This window comes from Apodemus sylvaticus, chromosome 7 (genome assembly GCF_947179515.1).
Source record: "Apodemus sylvaticus chromosome 7, mApoSyl1.1, whole genome shotgun sequence".
In the NCBI taxonomy this organism is placed as follows: Eukaryota; Metazoa; Chordata; class Mammalia; order Rodentia; family Muridae; genus Apodemus; species Apodemus sylvaticus.
The window spans coordinates 88,010,982-88,029,654 of NC_067478.1; positions in this window are offsets into that span (position 1 = coordinate 88,010,982).

An 18,673-nucleotide genomic window follows, 5' to 3' on the forward strand; every position below is an offset into this window, starting at 1 on the left:
GTGTGCCTAGGGAGGGTATTCCACTCCGCCCTCCTCAGGGATTCCTTTCCACAGTATGGTTTCCCTGGGGTAGTTGGTACAATGATCTGTTCTGCTTTCCTTCACAATTGTCCTGAAGCCCTTTGTGCTTTCAAACTGCTTTGCCATTGTTTTGTTTCTTAGGATTCACTTAAAAATGATCCCATGAGGGGGTACCAAGAAGCAAGCCCAGTTCAAAGGGCTTCTGACAAAACTGTAATAAAGAATTTGCACGTTGGCGAGGTTGGTAGGATGTTTTCAAATTGTCCTTTAAAAAGTATTATCATTTCCAGAATTCAAGCATGCTTGAGAAAACACCAAACTTGGCTCTCTCTCTCTGGATATAGGGTACAGTTAACAGATTAAAATGCACGATGGTCAGTCAAATTCAGATTTACATTTCAGATAAACAGTTGGCTTGTTAGCACGCCGTGTCTTGATAACTCCTAAGAAATCTAATTCTAGGAGTTCTGGGTCTTATTTTCTAAATCGGTACCTCTGGTATAGGAAGATGATGTACTATTCACCCCAGAGCTGTGTGAGCTCCAGCATAAATAAATAAATAAATAAATAAATAAATAAATAAATAAAATTGTAATCTTTGTCCTTTTGAAAAGTTTTAGAAATTTATGAGTCCCGTTATTTATGGCTCAGCAGAGAAAGGTGCTTGCTGCCAAGTCCAATGGTGACATGGGGCCCATGGGGCAGAAGGAGAGAACCGACTGTTACAAGCTTCCCTCTGACCCTTACACACCAGTCAGGGCATGTGAGCACACATCCACACACAATAAACATGCATGCATGCGTGTGTGTGTGTGTGTGTGTGTGTGTGTGTGTGTGTGTTCATGTTCCACAGTGCTCATGTGGAAGTCAGAGGACACTTCAGAACTCTTCCATCGCCTTGAGGCAGGCTGTCCAGTGTAATCTTCCTGAGGTGAAGCGCCATCTCCAGAGGTAAAATGCTACCTAAACTTAAGTACAGTTAATTGCTAACCAGAGTATACAGCAGCATCACTCCATCACCCAGGACTGATCTGGAGACTCACTGGTATCAGACAGTGGTGATGGGCAATGGATGCTGTATTTAGAGCAAAAAAGATCCGAGGTTGAATTTCATCATTGACTGTAGTACCTTCGGCAAATTAATTCCTCAGCGTCTCAGATTCTTTGTCTACAGCAATGGGGATGAGACAGTTATTATAAGAGTCAAATTAGCTAATGTGCACAGAAGCACTTTGCTTTTATGAATGGCTATAAACAGATTATGACTTATTCGAAAGCCACTCTGATCTAGGAGTAGCCCAATCGTCAGATTCCAGCCCCGGGGTTGGGGGTGGGGGGCAGGAGAAGGGAAGGGGTTAACCTGAGTCACACTGTGAAGCCCAGGGGAAGAAATGGGGAGAAAGTGAAGGAGAGAAGAAAAGAAGAGGGGAAACGAGTACCGCAGAAAGGAACCCTGGCTTCGGCTCGCTTTGGAGTGCATTATTGTCGAGGCTGCACGGGAGGGGGAGGCTCTTTCTCCAAGTTTTCAAGGGCAGAATTCTTAGCCACTAACCACAAGTAGTCGTTTTACAGTCCATTCTCTTTATATTTCAAAAGACTCAGGTTCGAATGTCAGTTCTAAGCCTCTGTTTCTTCTCATAACAAATGGACCAAATGATATTCACTCTGCAGGCAGAGGGACTGAGAAAAATAGAGGCATGGAGCGTACTTGGAGTTTTCTCTCTAGGGATGCGTGTGCTCTTTTCTGTGCTCCTCCTGAAGCGTCCGCGGCAACCCCACCCACCCCCGGGGATGGGAGTGGATAGGCTTAAAGAATAGGCCTCAGTTTCCCTTGTCTTTTTGCTTCATGGCTCTAAAATCAGAGCCCAGCAGGAGAGGCGTGGGAGAGGCCTCTTCCAATCTCCAGACATCCCTCTAAGATGGGGTCAGAAACGCTCAAAGCAGTATTACCACGGATCTCTCTGGACTCCCAAGACAAAAACCTTCTCTAATCACTACCAGATTCGCGCCAGAAAGCAGCAGGGGAGCAGTTGCCTTGACCCGCCAGGGCCTCTAGCCCCTCCCCGCCAGACGCAGACTAATGCGATACAGACGTCTCCCTCCCAGCAGCGTTCTCCCACCCGCAGCCCCTCTCCAGACGGACGTCGCTCTTCCGAAGTCATTTTTTGCAGGTCACCAGGCCACTTTTCCACGAAGCCGGGGAGAAGCCTGCACCTCGGGGCTTCCTAACTACCCAGAGGGTATTGTATTCACTACTGGCGGAAGCTAACTTCAAAAGGACATCAGGCGGGGCTTCACACTCATTTCGATGGTACAACAGTGACCTCCAGTGGCAGAGCTGGGAAACAAAAAACATCTGCAATGTCTCAAAACATTCCTATCTTCATAAAAGACTGTCTACAATGTTGATAGGTTTTCTCTTGTGAACAGCATCTACGATGACGACGATGGACTCCATAATTGCTGAATCTAAGCAATCCAGCAGATGTGGCCAGTGGAAAGTCTCCAGCCCACGATCTGAGTATCATGCCTATCATTTGTTTAGGACAATGTCCTCAGCTCTTAATCCACTCCAGACCCCGCCCTGGTCCCCAAGCAGCTTGTGTTAATTCCTCTGTTAGAAATGACCTCTTCATCTCTCTGCCTGATAAAATCTTTGTGATAATATTAGATGAGAGCTTGCCATTTGGGGACACTTACCAGATCATCCCTAACAGAATTGATTTTGTCTTCAAAACATACAGTATCAGGGATGCCAATACTGCTGTGTGACTTTAGCTTAAGGGACATGATACAATACTGTTATAAGTTCTAAATGAAGGATGAAAGGGGCGTAGGGTGTCAGGCATGTCTGCAGTGCTGTGGCAAACGCTGAGGAAATGACATAAGAGAGGAAGGATTTTTTGGCCCACAGATTCATATCTTTCTGTCCACTGTCATTGGTATCTGCTGCTTCTGGTCTAGTGTGTAGTAAAGTAGAACATCAGGTCAAAAAGCAAAGTGGCCCTCTTTGGGACAGACAGGAGGTAGAGATGGGAAGGGACCCAATAAGGACAAAATACACACTTCTAATGAAGCTGCTTGCTCCAGTGAGGCCTTCTTAATCTCTACCAACTCTCATCAAATTATGAGCTGGTAGATGGACTGATCTACCCGATTAACTCAAAGCCCTCATGAACTATGAGAATTGTCTTCCCAATGCTCGACTGTTGACTGTGAAGTTGAAGACAGAGTCTTTACCACATGATCCTTAACAAGGGGTACACTTCATATGCAAATTATAATTACTGAGCTCAGAGTGCTGCAGACTAGTGGGGTGTGCTCAGGAAAACAACTGTAGCAAGGCTAGTAAGGAGCTCCATATTTGTCTCAAATAAGAGTCATCACTCCAGTCTGGGGCAAAAAACGCAATCAGACTGTCTAAATAAATGGAGGGGCTTTGGTTGGGTATTTGGGGACTGAACAGGAATTAACAAGGCAGGTAGAATGATTTAAGATGGGTAAAAGGAAAGGAGGCTCATTTGGACGTGAAATAACTACCTAGAAACGATTGCATTAAGACAAAGGGCAACCCACACTGACGGAGTTATCTAATCATTGGATGTTGCACCGTCCAGAGATCTAGTCTGGAAGACAACTGAAACCAGGATTGAGGACCTTTCTAACTGTTGGCTACATAAACCAAGGTCATCAATGATTGCTAAGCTAAAGCATCATTCGGGGAGGATAAGCTCACACATTAAATAAAATCAAAATCAAAACAAGATAAAATCAAAATCGGTTTCTGCCCGTTGGTGGTCCTCAGATGCACTGGCATACAGATGTATTGGTCAAATCTCATCCACTGGGGCTGAGCCAAGTCACTGAGCTAGTGAGCAAACAGGCCAGGCACAGCGCCTCAAAACAGAAGGCAAAACCCCTAGAAGAGCAGCTGCCTGGCCTGCAGTTGTGAGTGGAGACAAATGTCAACCTTGCAGGAAATGAGATGCCCCGACAGGAGAGGGGCGATGTCAAACCGGGTCTGTGAACTGCATCTTGCTGTGGAGAGGAAGTCCAATGAAGATGCGCAGAAGGTCTGAGATCCAGGGACGGCCAGAGGGGCCAGAGGGGCCCCAATCTCCCTTCAAACATGTGTTCTGAGCAGCTGGGGGATGACAGTCTCTTCTTCAGCCTCGGATAATAAATTCTGGCTGAATGTGCTGGAATCTAGCCTTTCTGGATAATTTATCATGAATGAAGATTGATATGCCCCTTGATATACGGTGCAGGAGGCACATTGGTGGCTGAGACGGACTTAAGCCATGAAGCTATGCATCAATGTGTGTTTATATCTGCACACTCTAGGGTCTTCCTGTACACCAGAGAGGACCACAGTTAATCTATAGCTGGTAGTGCTTGATGTGGGGAAAGCAGGCGACCTGCTGTACAGGGTGCAAAAATCTCCATCCAGGCCTGCACTGTGAGAATTAACACAGCACGGGGGACCTGCCTGCTTACTGATACATTAGAAAGATACGTTAGATACATTTCCCATTCCCCAGGAGAAACTCAGCCACCTAAGGAGCCCAACCCAGCACAGCACCTAACTCAGCACTCAGTAAACGCTGCTGAATCAGAAGGGTAAGCCCCTCAAAGAGAGGAACTAGACAGTCCTAGAGATGCCTGGAGGTTGTGCAGGAGTACCGGAGCATGCTGTGATTCCAAGACATGCCCTTTTACCTTTGTGCTAATACTGTTAATATGGATATTAGAAAGAATGGCCGCTGGAAAATAGATAAAGGTGATTTTGGATTCTGGCTGCGCGACTTTATCAGTTTGGGCACTGAACTTGAGGTGTCTGAGGTGCTCGTTAGTGCAAGAAGACATCTAGGAGCTCTGTGTATAAAGGTTGCTGTCTGCTATAGTATAAAAAAATAAATTTAAAAAAATTAAGCAGCACAGCCTCCAATGCGTATCAAATATCGCTATTGCAACGGCAGCACTAGGTCAATGGAATCTGAACTACCATTCACCCCAGCAGCTGCCAGTGGATGATCTTTACCTGCTGAGCCATCTCACCAACACAGTACATAGTCTTACCCAGAAGATGCAGGAATCACAATTGGGAAGTCTCTGGCCTGGCTGAGAGCTCATATGCTGTGGTGAGATTGTACAGATGAATGTTTACCCCCAGCTCAGCAATGTGGAGCCTGTCTGGGTCTGAAACGGCGTCCATGTAGGAGAATGGCCATCCCCATTTAGCAATGGGTTGTTGCTGGAGTCAGTGGAGTCAGAGACAAAGAATCCCATGTGGCAATTGTACATTATAACAACCAAGGCAAAGCATTAGACCTGCAAAGACCCAGACCCCCACAACTATAAGAATCACATAAAAAGATTTTTTTAAAGCAGACACTAACTCTTAGTCAAGGTTTCTGGAAGTTGAGTAAGACGTTCAATGTCTTAAAAATCAGTATAAGCACCCACCAAAAATTAGCCACCTACCAGTGACACCAGGGTCCAAGACCTTCATGGCTTGCTATATATGAAAAATCCTGTTTTGCTGGTCGGTGGTGGTGTACACTTTTAATCCCAGAACTCTGGAGGCGGAGGCAGGTGGATCTCTGAGTTTAAGGCCAACCTAGTATACAGAGTGAGTTCCAGGACAGACAGAACCACACAGAGAAACCTTGCTGGAAAAAAGAAAAAGAAAAATTGTAATTTGATTTTGTGACTTCAAGAAAAGAAAATGGCGTCTAGTCCACCTGGGTTAGATAGTCAGATTTAAGACATTAATTTTAACCCAGGGTGATCTTTAGAGTTCAACCTCTGTGACCTCAAGGATGTGGAAGTCAGTTTGAAAAACCAGGGACCCAAAGAAGGGTACTTTTCCTAAACGGCTGTGAGCCGTGAAGAAGTGATGCAACCTCATTTACTCTAGGATGATAATTCTCCAATGCTGATGTGCACCAGCTCTCCGCCTATGTTCCAGATCCCATATCCAAAACCATACCAGGAAGGATGCCTGGACATCCCACATTAAGACATGGCCACGCCCTAGCCTCATCTAGTCAATCGTGTCTCATTGACTCACGTGACTCAGCGGCCGTTGTGTGTGTCATCTTTAACCTGAGTTCTCTACACGCGCACTAGCTCTGCGATATTTCTACAGCAAACAACTCCCAAATGTTAGGCTGCAAATGACATAAATTTATTATCTTGACATTCTTTAGGTTAATCACCCAAGTCTTGCTGGCTAAAATCATCGCGATCATGTCAATATCATCGAGATCCTGTCAATACCATCAAGATCCTGTCAATACCATCACCCATTCTGGAAGCTCCAGGAAAACAAGTGGGGCAAATTACTTCCATGCTTTTGCCTAAAGGAGATCCACATCCCTTGGCTCTTGATCTGCTTCCTTCATCCTCCAAAGTCATCGGTAGAAAACTGCAATTTATTCCACTAGTGTAATTATAGCACCTATTCCAAGGCCACATTTTTTTTCCTGGATGGAGCCCGGAGAGGTTCTCAAAGGATCATCCCCTACTAGGAACTTGCAGAGTCAGAATGGCCCACCTCAAGAGTCAGAATTGCTATAATCTTTGGTTCACCTTATCCACAACAGCAAGGTCTCTTTTGTTCCGAAGTTAACATCTCTTCGGAGGTTCCAATGAATCCGGTAGTCTGGCTACCACCGGCGCTAATTATCTCTTATTCACTCTAGACTCCTATGACGGAGTTACTGCTCTTAGCCCCATTTTGTAGTGGAGAAACTGTTAGCAAGCTACTTTAGTTGCCTACTGGATCTCACTCTGAGAAGTGACCAGGGACACTCACCCTGGAGGTCTATATTGTCTTACTCTTTTGTGACCCTGCCTCCTTGCCTGGTGCTTCTCCGATCTAAGTCTCCACCACTTCGCTGCCGCCACCCTTGTGATTGACTCCGATTGTTGGAGTGTCCTAACTGGTCTCACTCCCTCGTTCTCCAGCACTCCAGCACTACCGGAGGAAAGCCCAGGCCCGTGGAGCTGACCCTTAAGATGCAGCATCTGCGTAACTCTCTGGCTTCACTCCTGCCCCTCCCCTCCCTCCGCGATTCCACAGTAAGTCCGGCTCTCTCTGGATTCCAAACGTTTCCATATGTTAATTCTTCACTGGTTTGTTGTGTACATTAAGATAAAAAAAAAAAACCATATCATCCTACTCTAAGTGTATGTTTAATAAAGGACGATCTACAGAGAAAGGCTGCGTAAACATCAGTCAACAGCGTGTACGAGACCTCAGCACCGTGGACGGAAATAGGAAGTTTAACGGGAATTCGTCGAATCCGCTTCTTTTTATTCTAATCTGTTTCTCGCGCTGCTTCTAAAGACTGATTTAAACGGAGGTGGGGAGAACAAAAGCAAGCTTCAGAAACAGCCCGGCTAAGCACGATTGGATAACTCTTCTCTGTTCCCTTGTGTAAAACGGTAAGCACCTAAAGGGAACAAAAGCAACGGAAATCAAAGACCAAAGCAGGCCCCTCCCTTTAGGAAGCGTAAGCACAGAGAACAGGAGGTTCACTTTGCCAGTGGAGCCCTCTGCCACAGGAAACAAAGGTCTAGGTGGTTTGAAGTACTGGGTGAGGGATTCTGCAAACTGTTTGCAATTCTCTGTCAAGTGAAATGTTTATAGTATGATTTAGAGGAGGTATTCCAGACTGGGTCATATGTCATCCCAGACCTGCACACAGAATAAGCTACACTATTAATTCTTTTGACGAAGGCTGCCTGCACATCTCCCCTCCTTGAGCAATGATACAGTAGGAACCCACTGGCTGGTTTGTAAGAAACTCAGGTGCAAGCAAATCACGGTGGACCTACAGATAGTCCCAGGCTTAGGGAGCTGGGAGAGCTGGGGTGGGGTTGGATAGGGTGGGTCTCCTTCTGTTTGGGGCGATCAGGAAATCTTTATTTAAAAAGAAAACGCTTGAGCTGAGTCTCGCGGAGTGTTTCAGAGCAAGCCTGGCCCAGAAGGCTGGGGAGAAGTCGCACCATCAGCTCATCTCGCAGAGGCAGAGAGAGCACAGCAAGGTTGAGGACTGAGCCCGGAGAGAAAGGCCACAGCAACATCCAGAAGCGTCCTGATGAGAAAGCCTTCTGGCTTGGGACGCTGTCAGCACTACTGAGAGGAGATTGGGCCCTTGGACTGTGGGTTACCTCACTGAGGAGGTGTGAACCAAGCGTGAGGATGAGGCCTGACTAGAGGATGTGAGACCTCCTCTAGTGTGTGTCTCTCTCTGTCTTTCTCTTCTCCTCAGCAGCCCCATCCCATGCGCCCTGCCTGAGTCACCTCCACCCTAGGCCCACAGTGACAGAACCAGACGGTGTGAACTCAGAACTCTGAAATACCCTTCTCTCTTGTAAGTTGTTCACCTGATGGAACGTGACTGAGGCGGGATGTCGAGAGTTTGAACTTCACCTGGACCTGATGGAGACGCTCTAGAACCGGTTAACATCCTTGATGCCGGCGAAGTTGAGTGTTAGAAGTACTAGTCAGGTGGGTGCATGGGAGGCTTTGCAGAAGCAGAGAAGGCAGTCAGAGTGGCAAGGGCTTCCGTGGGTCTCTGAACACCAATCAGCAAAGAGAGGATGGACGAGGGCGAAGAATGAGGAAGGAGCTCCCTGTGTTAGTGACTAGCTTGATCTGGGCCAAGTCACACTGTGACACCGGGAATTTAAGATGAAGCTGAAGACCAAGATGTAGAGAAAGGGTGGAACTGGGTCTGGAGGACTCTCGAGACCGCAAATCTGATTCACTGTGTCCTATATTTTTCCTATGTCTCTGCGTCTCCATCTCTCTCATGTATCTGTCTCTCTGTGTCTTGCTCTCTCTCTCTCTCTCTCTCTCTCTCTCTGTTTCTCTCTGTTTCTGTTTCTCTCTCTCTTTCTCTGTTTCTGTTTCTCTCTGTGTCTCTGTCTCTCTCTCTCTCTGTCTCTGTTTCTCTCTGTTTCTGTTTCTCTCTGTCTCTCTGTCTCTCTCGCTGTCTCTCTCTCTCTCTCTCTCTCTCTCTCTCTCTCTCTCTCTCTCTCTCTCTGTCTCTCCCCCCCCCTCCCTCTTCCCTCTTTTCCTCCCTGTGTTAAACCCTTTACTTGGGGCTGAAGAAATGGCCCAGGCACTTTAGTATTCTTACTACTGTTCCACAGGACCCAAGTTTAGTTGCCATTACACACCTCAGGCAGCTCACAACCACCCACAGCTCCAGCTCAAGGGAACCCAGCTCTTCAGGCCTCTGTGGGCACCAGGACACACTCACTAGCATAGACACATGGCATACATATACATATGTTTTTAAAACATTTTTTTCGACTCAGAACTTTATTCAGAAATTGATGATTCTGGAATTTTTTCAAAGCTATCTGGTTTCCTTTATACATGTTTACAGTGAAATATGTTCATATCTACTATTCCTCTTTCCCGATCTTGAACTCCCCCTCCCTCCTTCCTAATACACCTCCTTCCCAACTTCTTGTCTTCTTTTGTCTTTTTTTTTCTTAAACAAGCCACTAAGTGCAGCTATGAGCCTCCACACATGCACAGGTGTGGGACCACCCACTGGCATGGGAAACCTTCCAGGATGATCTCCCTTATCCAGGAAACACTTCCGTGCAAAAGCTCCTCCTCACTAAGGCCTGGAGATCACCTTCTCCATCCGTGGTGGGACTGAGGCCGGCTTGATCATGTGAAGAAGGTCTTTTTTCTCTCTCTCTCTCTCTCTTTTTTTATTTTCTATATTCTTAATTTATATTCCAAATGCTTTCCCCTTTCCCAGTTCCCCTCACCCCATCCGTCTCATAAGCCCTCCCCTCTGCCCATTTCCCAATCACCCCCTCCCATTTCTCTGTCCTGGTACTCCCCTACAATGCTGGGTCAAGTCTTTTCAGAACCAGAACCTTCTCCTTCCATCTTCTTGGGAATCATTTGTTATGCTAATTGTGTCTTGAGTATTCAGAGCTTCTGGGCTAATTAATATCCACTTATCAGTGATTGCATTCATGTGTATTCTTTTGTGATTGGGTTACCTCACTTAGGATGATATTTTCCAGTTCCAACCATTTGCCTAGGAATTTCATGAATTCATTGTTTTTAATTGCTGTGTAGTATTCCATTGGGTAAATATACCACATTCTCTGTATCCATTCCTCCATTGAGGGATATCTGGGTTCTTTCCAGCTTCTGGCTGTTATAAATAAGGCTGCTATGAACATAATGGAGCATGTGTCCTTATTGCATGCCAGGGAATCCCTGGGTATATGCCCAGGAGAGGTATAGCAGAGTCCTCCGGAAGTGTCATGTCCAGTTTCAGCAAAGTGGCTGGTTACAAAATCAACTCAAGCAAATCAGTAGCCTTCCTATACTCAAAGGATAAGCAGGCTGAGAAAGAAATTAGGGAAATGACACCTTTCACAATAGCCACAAGCAATATAAAGTATCTTGGTATGACTCTAACCAAACAAGTGAAAGGTCTATATGACAAGAACTTCAGGTCTCTGAAGAAAGAAATCGAAGAAGACCTCAGAAAATGGAAAAATCTTCCATGCTCATGAATTGGCAGGATTAATATAGTTAAAATGGCCATCTTGCCAAAAGCAATCTACAGATTCAACGCAATCCCCATCAAAATCCCAACTCAGTTCTTCATAGAGTTAGAAAAAGCAATTCTCAAATTCATCTGGAAAAACAAAAAACCCAGGATAGCTAAAACTATTCTCAACAGCAAAAGAACTTCTGGGGGAATCAGTATCCCAAACCTTAAACATTACTACAGAGCAATAGTGTTAAACACTGCATGGTATTGTTACAGTGACAGGCAAGTGGACCAATGGAATAGGATTGAAGACCCAGAAATGAACCCACACACCTATGGTCACTTGATCTTCGACAAAGGAGCTGAAAACATCCAGTGGAAAAAAGATAGCCTTTTCAACAAAGTGCTGGTTCAATTGGAGGTCAGCATGCAGAAGAATGCGAATTGATCCATTCTTATCTCCTTGTACTAAGCTCAACTCTAAGTGGATCAAGGACCTCCACATAAAACCTGACACACTGAAACTAATAGAGAAGAAGGTCTTATGCAGGGAACCACTGTGCCGTGAGTTCATGGGTGTGATAACAATCATGTTATGTCCAGAAGGCAGCATTTCCCAGAATTCCTCATTCTCCAGCTCTTAGTTGTTCCTCCCCTCCTCTCCTGCAATGCCCCCTTGCCTCGGTGGAGGAGGGGTTAATTCAGGTGTCCTGGGTAAGGCTGAGCGCTCACTTACTCTCAGCCCCTTCACCAGTCATGAATCTCTGCCCTGACAATTGCCCACCAAAAAAAAAGAAGTGTTTATGACCAAAGCTAGAAACAGCCCAAGCCTGCGACTATAAATAGAAGGCAATTTGATGCCATGGCCATTAAAACCTTTGTTTTTTGTTTGTTTTTCTTTGTTTGTTTGTTGGGACAGAGTCTCATTATGTAGACCTGTCTGGCCTGGAACTCCTTATGTAGGCCAGGTTAGACTGGAACTCACAAAGATTCCCCTCTGCCTCTGCCCTCCAAGGGCTAAGTGATTAAAGGCATGTACCACCACACCTGGCCTAAAAACCTTTTCTTAATAAAATACAACTCTGTTCCATACTGACTCATTCTTTTCTGCTTCTAAGTTAAGAATTCTGACTTCACTTGAGCAGAAACCTCTACGAACTCCTTGGTATGCAATGGGCAGCTGCTTGGAGCTGTGTCTCCCACTCCAACGGTTACTAATGTCTTCTTTGGGGACTCCTCAGGAAATAGTCTAAAGAACCGTTGATTCCAAAGGAAGGAAGGAAGGGAGAAAAAGATGGTAGAAAGTGGGGAGAAGGGGGCAAAGGGGACAGCCACATTCTTCTCCCCTGCTGTCTTAGTTTGAGTTTTACTGCTGGCAACAGACACCATGACTAAGGCAAGTCTTATAAAGGACAACATTTAACTGGGGCTGGCTTGCAGATTCAGAGGTTCAGTCCATTATCAAGGCAGGAGCTTGGCAGCATCCAGGTAGGCATAGTACAGGAGGAACTGAGAGTTTTACATCTTCATCCAAAGGCAGACAGGAGAAGACTGACTTCCAGGAAGCTAAGAGGAGGGTCTCAAAGACCTCTCTGCCACAATGACACACTTTCTCCAACAAGGCCACACCTACTCCAACAAGGCCACACTTCCTAGTAGTATCACTCCCAGGACCAAGCATTTCCAAACCATCACACCCGACCTCGAGCCCAGTGTTTTGGATTTTCATGAATTGCCCCCTGTGCCCTCATGCTCTCTTGTCATCTACTGGAATTGGCTATAGTCCCTCTCAGTGCATTGTCACCTTCCTCCTTTAACACCACCATGTTTGAGGACACCTAGTGTTGACCCATTACACAGCACACTCTCCTATCCAAGAATTAGCAATTAAGGTAAGAGTTAGATGAGAGAAAAGCATCTGAAGTACCAGCTGAAAGGACAACAGGAAATCATGGGCCAGAAGCACACAGAGATTCTGAGCATCACTGAACATCCACAGAAACTGGAGATACTCAATCACCCAATGGTCTTTGACTTTCCCTCAAATCTCACTCTGAAAACCAGCATCGAGTGCTTAGACAGCCCTGTGGGTTCTTTAGGGACAATATCAAACAAAAACCAAGCAGCAGGGGTGGTGATATAACTGGACAGGTGGTCAAAGAAATGCCCTGGAGGCCTCGGTGAGTGTCTAGGGGAAACACGGAGCCAGGATGGCATTGGATGTGACGTGCTGTGGATAAAGGGAGTAAATGATTCATAATAGAAAACAAAGGTGTTGAGGAGGGGGGGATAAAAAAGAGATGATAGGAGGTATACATCCAGCAATGGCAGAGTGCAGAGGCATGGCCAGAACAGGATAGCTTCTGGTTCTGCACAGTCACGACAGAACTGAACTACTGCTAGACACAATGTCATAAGAAACACGCTGGGCAATGTCATGTAGTGTTCTTGTAAGGTATAGATCAGGGACATCTCTTGTTAAGTATTGAAAACAGACTTGGACTACCTGTCCACTGCTATTAGATCTGCACTGTCACTAGAACATTGCAAAGATACACACATGAATGCATAAGCAAGTAGACAAGTGTCTGTGTCTGGCTCAAGCAAGCAGAAGATGGTATTGGCTGAAATCATGGGGGGCAGGGCTTCTTCAAGATCAGTGGGTCACAGGTCAAATCAAGTAACCAGGACTCATGCTCTTTCCAGATCTGGGCTCTGCCTTCTGTTGTTTTGTCTTACGTTCTAGTCTACCTTGGAACCAAGACCTAATTAAGAGTAATTTTCCAAAATATCCCTAGGAAACTTTCCCAGACCATTTTGGCTAACCCGTACATTCCTAAACTTGTCTCTGTGGCCAAGCAGAGATGATATTATTAGCTTAGGTGGGATAAGATGGACCTGGAAGGTTAGAATTGTCAGTCTCATCCCACAATCTAAGACTGAGGGGAAATGAATACACAGTTTCACAAAAGTCAAATAAGTGGCCAAAACCACAGAGCAGGGTAACAAACAGCTCAGCCCATATTCTTTCAAATAGCAGAGAGCTGCTAAAAGATTCATCCGGAGCAGCATGGTTTCATTTGCATTTCAGAAAGATAACCCTGGGGCAGTATGGAAGACAAGTTAAAGTAGGTTGCGTCTTAAGGGAGGAAAATCTACAAGATGACTTGATTCAAATTTAAAATCACCACCTCCCCTCTCCCTTCTCTGGAAACAACAATAATGGACAAGACACTACCCGCCCATGTCTAACAGGCAAGTACCCAGCAGAGAGGCTTCCTGGAGTAGCACCTATTAAGGTTGGAAAGATGAGTCTGTGTCAGGCACAGACATCTGCCATTAGATCCAAGTAGAAACAATACACTGGGGTGGGGAAAATGAACTCAGAAAAGTCAGAGCACAGCATTCCCAACAGGGAAGTGGTGATAGCTGAGGACAGAGCGTTGCAAAGCCAGAATGGGGAAGTGCCCCGCCATGCTGAAGTTGGAAGTCAGACATTGTTCTTCAGCTTTGCGGATCCATGACTGGCAAGGACCAACCACTCTAAAAGTCACCCTTAAAAGATCAATCTGGCCACATAACACATGAATTAGAAAATTGGCCAGCAGGACTTGGGGGTAGTGTCGTTTAGAAGACACAGCACAAGGGCTCAATCCCCATCATTTCTCCCCTAAAAAATTACTACCAAACAATATGCAGGATTCCCACAAAAGTGGTTTGTTGGTTTGTTTGTTTGTTTTTAAATAATTCAGGAAGGATGTTAGTTCTGTCTATTAAGATGATAATAATGGAAATTAGAGAGAAGTAGGTTAGGATGGAGAATAAGAAGAACAGAAAGCAGAAGGAAGGACATGAGTCAGGATTGGATATCAGGACTTAGATCTCTGATTTAGAAGCTGAGCTTTCCATTGCTTAAAAACAAAAAAACAAAAAACAAAACAACCAAACAAACAAAAAAATCTGCCTGGCAATTCTTTTAAATTTGAGGAAGAGTTTATTGTGGTTCACAGTTGTCTCAAAGGTCAGGTGTCTGTGCTTCTGGAACCGTGATAAGGCATCAGAGAAGAGAGCCCAGGAAGAAAGGTGCTTAGTCAGAGCGACCAGGAAGAAGAGAGCTTGGCTGTTTCTTCTTCCTCTTCCTTTTATCCCACCTGGTTCTCCAGTCAGAGTGAGTCCTTCCCTGTTAGTTAATCCTCTCTGGAAGCGTCCTCACAGCCCCAGCCCCACCCTAGCCCAGCCCCCATACACTTCACTACTCTTCTAGGTGTCAGGTGATCATGGAAGGAGCCATTAGATGAGATTGGAGACCCTCGAATAGAAACTCTGGTAAAGGAAAGGGCAGGGGAAGAGGTGTCGGTCAAGGAGTCTTCACAGACTGGACACAGCGGGCTTGTCCTGCAGCTGATGCAATGACATACTTACTGCCCTTGCTTCAACATTGAGTCTTGTCTATATACTCATCCTTGAGTAATTTTTTTTTTGCCAGCAATTTCTTTAACTCTTGAGGGTGTTTAAAGATTAAATGACACAATGGTTCTGCTCCTCTTCTAAGTCTGTGTATCCCAACACTTGTCAAAGAACCAAGAAGTCCCAAGTCCTGTCTGTGTTCAACCTCCGAGTTAGAGACTATTGTGGGTTAAAAGAAATAAACCGCTTACTCCTGCAACTACTTGAATTTACTTCCATGCTTGGAAGTACTTCAATCGTTAGGGTTCAGCAGAAGAAGTAGCATCCTACAAAGGCTGTTCCTCCCAGGCTGTTGTGAATGGCTCAGCAAGTGGGCCCATCATTTTCTTGCTAATTAATTTAGGTCTAATTGGTTTCTGCCCACACAACAGCGCAGGCTGCAAAGGAGGGCTATAGCAGTCATATTCCACTAAAGTACCTGCCAGCATCAAAGCCTCCACCATTAAGCAATTCACTACACAGGAAGAGCTCTTAAGAGCTAAACAAAGTGAGTTAGTCTCCCCTCCCTTCCCCAATTAGCTTCAGAAAAATCTCCAAGTGAGGAGATCTCTATCCAAGTACCAGGAAACATTTCATCTTGCTATCACGATTGGAGCATAACACACCCTTACAAGAAGTTACCAAACAGTTACCAGCACACATGCTGTGCATTATTTAGAAGGATTTTGAGCTCTCCAAAAGACTGTTACCTACTCGGGCACCAAAGCCAGGAAGGGGGCTACTTACTCTTTTATCCCTAATTTATAAGAGAGTGTGTATAGATGGTGTTCAATTAATCCTTGCTACATGAATGAATAAATAAAGAGAAAGAGAAGAGAAGGGAAGCAGAAAAGAAGGAAGAAGGGAAGGGTGGAGTGACTTGTAAATTTATTCTGATTCAAAAAGCCACAATAGAAAAGTAGTATCTTGGGGCTTAAAGATGGCAAAGAGCTGGTAAAGCACTTATGCCTCAAGCAGGGGGACCTGAGTTAAGATCCCTCACACCCAGGTAAAAAGAAAAAGAAGGAAGAGGAGAAGAGGAAGAGGAGGAGGAGAAAGAGGAGAAGGAGGAGGAGAAGGAGGAGGAGAAAGAGGAGAAGGAGAAGGAGGAGGAGAGGAGGAGGAGAAGGAGGAAGAGGAAGAAGAAGAAGAAAGAGGAAGAGGAGGAGGAGGAGAAGATGATAATGATGATGATGATGATGATGGAAGAAGAGGAAGAAGAGGAAGAAGATGATGATGAAGAAGAAGAAGAAGAACAAGAAGAACAAGAACAAGAACAAGAACAAGAACAAGAACAAAAAGAACAAGAAGAACAAGAACAAGAAGCTAGACTTGGTAAGCATCAGCAACCTTAATGGATAACCTCCTTAGATAGGAGGGGAGGGAGAAGATAGGAGGATTCTTGAAAATCATTAGCCAGCCAGCCTAGCCAAATTGATGAACTCCAGGTTAAAAAAAAAAGTGGAAAGTAATGAAGGAAGACAGCCACTGCTTTTGTGTACGAATGCATGTGCCCTTGCATATTCAAGTACAAAGATGCACATAAAGAGGTACATGCGCCACACATGTGCACACACATATACACGCACACAAGGAAAGTATTGTCGTCAACGTCAATCCTGTGACCTACAAAGTCATAAGCAAGTCATTAAATCTGTCTGAATCATTTGTTCTTTCATCTAATGTCAGTTCTGACTGCATAGCATATTTTAGACTATTGTAAAAATGTCAGGGTACGGTGGTGCGTGCCTTTAATCCAGGACCATCAGGGCCTTACAGAGAGACTACCTACAAAGCAAACAAATGAGTATTATAAGAATGCAGGGGATTTGGCTCAGAAGAAGAGCATTTGCCTAGCATCTGCAAGTCCTTGTGTTTAGTCTCCAGATCTCCAGCCCTGAAAAGCCTGCTGCAACAGTGATAAGGTGGTATATAATGATGAATGTGAGGGTGTACTAATGATAATGAATCACACCTTTGCACTGCTGTATTAGGAGGCAAAAAGTTGAATAGAAGTTCCCAAAAAGCTAAGAACTAGTCACTGCCATGCTCCCTACTGTGCCTACAGTTAGATCAAGCCAGTGTCTTATAATAGTTTTCACATAATAGTAGTCACTATTGTGACTTCCTGTCTCTATTGCACAAAGCTAAATGTAACTCAGTTGCTGTCCTCGCAAGCTCAGGACTCAGTGGGGGAAGTCGACTGAAAACAGAAACCGTATCCTTGAAGCAGTCACATGCAGAGAAAAGGCACAGCAGAGAGTGGCCAGAAGTTATGGAGAAGAACCACCACTGTGCTCAGTGAGTCGAGGATGACGACAGGGGTGAATAACTGAACAGGACTGTAAGTGTAATCGACACTTGTGAGTTGGGAACAAAGCGGGCTTTGGGTGTTTTGAAAGTTATGTGAGTTCTAGCCCACCATACTCACGTCTCAACTCTCTTTGCATCCTGATTATATTCGCTAGGTTTGACCAGATTAAATGAGTTCATGGGTTAAATGAGCTCTTTCCTATGTTTCAAATGCTCCGTGACTTAAACTGCTTTTTAAACAAGTCGTGGTATAGCATGTTTGTAACCCTAGCACTGAAAGTAGGAGACAGGAGGCAGGAGAAGATCAGGAGTTCAAAGGAACCCTCTATTCGTAGCCAATTCAAGGCTAGCCTAGATAGGTTCTATCTCAAAAGAGGTAGTGGGGCTGGGGCTGCGGGCATGGCTGATAGGGTAAAAGCACTTGCCGAATAACCATAGGGACCTAAATTTAAATCCCCAGGAGTAAGCATGCCCCTATGTATACCAATAGCCACCAGTAAGGGCAGGCAGCAAAGACAGAAGGATCTCTGGGGCTCGCTGGCTATCAGCCTAGGTCTAGACTGTGTGGAAGACCCTGTCTCAAGGGAACTTGGACAGTAATAGAGTCAGATACCCAATGTCCCTCCTTGGACCTCCAAGAATCCCACTTGACACAGGCACACATACCATTCACACCCAACACACAAATACAAGAAAAATGATAGACAGACAGGTAGGTAGATAGATGATAGATAGATAGATAGATAGATAGATAGATAGATAGATAGATAGATAGATATGGACCAACTTGGGAAAGATGCTATGCTGCGTGCTGCAAAGAGTACTCTGTGTTTTCTTGCATGAACAGAAGGATGCACATTTGATGGTGAGTCAGCACTGAGTCCATTCTGTTGCTCGGAGAGCTGTGTCAGGTGAGAGTATAGACTTGTCCATGAGCTGGGTGAGACGTGACTCTGGCTCTCGCCTTCAGCCCCGTTTCTGTGAGCAATGCCTTCCAGATCCAGGCAAGGAGTAATGACCTCTAGGATGTGGGAGCCTTCGGGCATCCAGGTGGAGGTTAAACTGGTACTTTTAGGCCGCACATTAATGAGGCCTCTGCTTACACCACGTTAGAGGAGCAGGAAGGCAAGCCAGGCAGAAACATTTTTGTCATTGTTTCCTTCCTCCACAGACAGCCTTGCGCCACCGTGTACCACATGAGGTCCCCAGCTCAGTCCCAGGATTGAAGGCCAATTGTGTGTTGCTGTGACAGCAACTATTTAAAAGGCAAATAAAGACGCGACAAGCTGCGACACGCTATCATTAAGTAATCATAATTTCCTCCCCATATTTCGACAATAGAT